At 38.3% G+C, this 4,624-nt stretch overlaps 1 pseudogene; it reads left to right on the forward strand.

Annotated features, from left to right (window-relative positions):
* The first annotated feature begins 3,467 nt into the window (after positions 1-3,467).
* The window catches only part of LOC102257164, a 2,249-nt pseudogene continuing 1,092 nt past the window's right edge, over positions 3,468-4,624 (forward strand).

The following is a 4,624-nucleotide window of genomic DNA, read 5'->3' on the forward strand; positions in this document are numbered from 1 at the left end:
TTTCTTTATTTTGGATTTTTTGAATTTGTGGGACATCTAGCTGACAAGCTAAGTTTGGATATGCATGTTTTTCTTATTTGCATTTTAAAAACCTCTAATATCAAGGATAAAGAGTAATTAAAGCTAAAAAGTTTTAAATCTTCAAAGCAAGGTTGCCTTTTAGGTAGGAATTTTAAATATGAAAGCTTTTGTTTATTTTTTCAGAATTTTTATTTTTAAAGGTTGTAAGTACACAGCTATAAAAGATAAACCTCCTTGTGCAAATCCATTTGGGACATCCAAGTTTCCAATATCTTCCTTTTTCTGTCACCTCTAGGATCATGACAAATAGCATAGTTTCATCCATGCCCTTCACCTTTTTTAATGATCAACATAAAAATCAATTCTCTCAAACAGTGAAGCTGAGTGTAAGAGCAAACACATCTTTATTTTAAGGAGGTGTGCCAGGTTATAATTTTCTGACAAAACTAATAAAGAGCCAAGTCATCTGATGGTATTTCAGGGTACAGTACTTAATTTATCCACCTGAATGACTCTGTAAGAGAAATGCTTGAATGGATCTGAAACATGGAAGGGAGGTATGGATTTGTGATGTAGATTAAGGTAGGATTAGTTTCATAAACATTTTTGCAGGCACAGGGAGACAGTAATGAATATTGAATTAACCAAAGGCAAGTCAGCAAGAAAAACCTGGGACATGACAGAAAAAGCCAAAATAATAAAATTATATTTTTCTTAAGTAAATTTCTTAAAATGACAAAAAGACAAACTATTAAACCACCCACTATGTGGGCCTCTAGATTTTATGAACATCAATGGTGTTTTATGAATAAAATAAGAAATTTGTTTGCTTTTATTGAACCCCTTTGCCATAGTCTGCTATTTTTTATAAGTTTGGGTTCTGTTTTCTTTTATATTTTAATATCCCTCTTCCCTGTGGATGTGTGATTCTGAGTTTGATATGTGGGAGGAAGAATCACACAGATGTCTGGAATTCTTATCTCTTCTCCCAGTAGGTTTGTTTTTAATTCACTCTCCCACACTTGTACCTCTACCCTCCTTAATAAGAATGAAATCCCTTTTATTCATTAGCATTTTAATAGAAAAAGAAGACTACAATAATAGTATATGCTATGTCCATATGCTATGTTAAATAGGATGGAGCATTCTGTAATTCCCAGAAGAAAAGTTTCATGCAGACTAAATAAAGCATTGAAATTGTATCAGTATTAGTTATGTCATTATTTTCTTCTCTTGCAATTATGGTAAAGAGCATCTAAATGCTTAAAATTAACATTTGGTAATTTTGCTTATGGCTTTCCCAAACTCTTTGAACTATTCTAAGGCACAACTGAAAGAAATGCATCCTATATAGTAAAAACCTAATATGCTAAGTGCCCGGTGGTCGGGTCAGCAATTCAACCAATCAAAGCATAATATGCTAATATGTTAAGGCTGCTCAACCACTCACTATGACGTGCACTGACCACCAGAGGGCAGATGCACCGACCGATAGGTTAGTTTGCTGCTGGAGTCTGGCCGATCGGGACTGAGCAAGATGGGCTGGACACGCCCTGGAGCCCTCCTGTGTCCCTCCCTGGCCCCAATCATGCACCGGTGGGCTCCCTTGGCCTGACCTGCACCCTCTTACAATCTGGGCTGAGGGACGCCCCCCTCCCCAAGTGCACGAATTTCATGCACTGGGCCTCTAGTTTTAAATATGAGGAGATCCTAAAGTAAAATAGCCCTTTCAGTGCTCTCTCAGGCTACACAGGGCTGAGTCAGCTACCCAGTGATAGTCCAAATTTATTACCTTGGAAATGTTCATATAATTAACAGTGTTTCCAAATCTGTCTTTCTCTATGAAAAGTAAATTTGTGGAAGCTCTTTATCAAATACATTATAGTATACAAAGGTCACTCTGAGTCAAAGAAATTGCTTGTCTGATATTCAGAACTATGCTCTAAGTTCCATATTGACAGGTATGCTCATTCAGTTTGGAAATGAGTGAACTGTCAGAAAAAAAGGTAGCTAAAGAACTAATGAAAAACTTGTCCTAACGTACAAGCTTTATTAATGCAAAAGATAAGCAAATATGAAAAGCAAAACTTAGCATCCACCAAGCCATTTTTGATATTTTAACTTATTCTTTTAAAGCGTGATTGGAATTGCAACAGTTTTCAGTTAATTTAAGAACTGCCTTATGATTAATATTTGAAGCAGCCAGTCATATAGTCCCAATTTAGAATAGAGTTACATCTCCAGCTTCCAAATATCATCAATTTATATTTTCAACAGGACTCCACAGACCAGCTTTTAAAAACTGAAGGGCATAGAACTATGTGCAAAGAGCAGGAGTCTGGATCAATCCTTTCTAAGGACTTTGTTTCTGTATGTGATGAACATTTTTAATCCTTTCTTGTCTTTTATTTTTTAACATCATTTAACATTGTTTTGAGATTCTTTTCCTTTTTTTAAAATATATTTTTATTGATTTCAGAGAGGAAAGGAGAAGGAGAGAGAGATAGAAACATCAGTGATGAAAGAGAATCATTGATCGGCTGCCTCCTGCACGCCCCCTACTGGGGATCGAGCCTGCAACCCAGGCATGTGCTCTTGACCAGAATCAAACCCGCCACCCTTCAGTTGGCAGTCCGATGCTCTATCCACTGAGCAAAGCAGGATAGGGCTTCTTTCCTTTTTGAAACAATTTATTTCCTGAACAACTGTGATAGTACCTGCTTTTAGTTTTCTTCCTAATCCTTTCCTGCCATTTTGTCTGAAACTCTTGTGTTGACTTTGCCACAGCAGCTATACTGAGATACACAATAATAAATTTCACATATTTAAAGTATACTATTCAATAAGTTTTGACCTATGCATCTACCAGTAACACATCTCTACATTTAAGATAATGCACAAATGCATTACTCTCAAAAGTTTCCTAATTCCTCTTTGGAATCCTTCCCTTCAGCCCCTGTGCCTCCCTCTCATTCCCAAGTAATCATTAATCAGCATGCAGTCATTATTGCTTAGCTTTACTTTTCTAAAATGTTATATAAATGGAGTAATATAGCGTGTTCCTTTGCCATCTGGCTACATACTTATTGTGAAATTCATCTACTTATTGTGAAATTTATCTACATGGTTGCATGTATCAACAATTCTTTTTTCTTACTTCAAGTGCCACAATTTGTTTATGCTTTTGTCTCTTGAATGACATTTGAGTTGTTTCCAGTTTTTTTGTTGTTGCAAATAAAGCTGTTAAGAACATCTGTGTACAAGTCTCTATATGGATATGTACTTTCGTTTTTCCTGTGTAAATACCAAAAATTGAAATGACTGGGTGATGTTAGTTGCATGTTTAACTTTTTTTTAAAAGTTCCCAAATTTCTTTTCAAAGTTGTCAAACCATTGATTTGCTCAGCCACGCAGAAGTCGTGTGATCAGTCTGCTTCGATGCCAGGGTCCACTAAGAGACGATGCTGTTGGGTACCGAAGGCGGAGAGGGACTCGTGGTGAAGGTCCGCGGCTTGCCCTGGTCTTGCTCGGCTAATGAAGTGCAGTGTTTTTATTCTGACTGCAAAATTCAAAATGGGGCTTCAGGTGTACGTTTCATCTACACCAGAGAAGGCAGACCGAGTGGCGAGGCTTTTGTTGAACTTGAATCAGAAGATGAAGTCAAATTGGCCCTGAAAAAAGACAGAGAAACCATGGGGCACAGATATGTTGAAGTATTCAAGTCAAACAATGTTGAAATGGACTGGGTGTTGAAGCAGACTGGTCCAGATAGTCCTGACACGGCCAAGGATGGCTTTGTACGGCTTAGAGGACTCCCCTTTGGATGTAGCAAGGAAGGAATTGTTCAGTTCTTCTCAAGGTTGGAAATCGTGCCAAATGGATAACATTGCCGGTGGACTTCCAGGGGAGGAGTACGGGGGAGGCCTTCGTGCAGTTTGCTTCACAGGAAATAGCTGAAAAGGCTCTAAAGACACACAAGGAAAGAATAGGGCACAGGTATATCAAAATTTTTAAGAGCAGTAGAGCAGAAGTCAGAACTCACTGTGACCCACCATGAAAGCTTATAGCCATAGAGCAGCCAGGTCCCTATGACAGACCTAGGGCCGGCAGAGGGCATAGCAGCATTGGCAGGGAGCTGGGCTTGAAAGGATGAGGCAAGGTGCCTCTGGTGGAGGTTATGGAGGCTATGATGTTTATAATGGCTATAATGATGGCTATGGTTTTGGGTCAGATATATTTGGAAGAGACCTCACTTCCTGTTTTTCAGGAATGTCTGACCACAGATATGGGGATCCATCTAGACCTCAATTACTGACAACTGGACACTGTGTACACATGCGGGGATTACCTTACAGAGCTACGGAGAATGACATTTATAATGTAAGTGTGAGATGAATTCATAAGTCAGCCCTTTCAGTAGAGCAGTAAAAACCTGGGGTCTTAATTCTGCCTAAGTGAAATGGGATGTTATAAATTTTTTGTAACATTAGAAAGTTGACTTGATTCTCTGAATACCTTGTATTTAGTTTTTTTCACCGCTCAACCCTGTGAGAGTACATATTGAAATTGGTCCTGATGGCAGAGTAACTGGTGAAGCAGATGT

The sequence above is a fragment of the Myotis brandtii genome, unplaced genomic scaffold, assembly GCF_000412655.1.
Source record: "Myotis brandtii unplaced genomic scaffold, ASM41265v1 scaffold645, whole genome shotgun sequence".
NCBI classification, from domain to species: domain Eukaryota; kingdom Metazoa; phylum Chordata; class Mammalia; order Chiroptera; family Vespertilionidae; genus Myotis; species Myotis brandtii.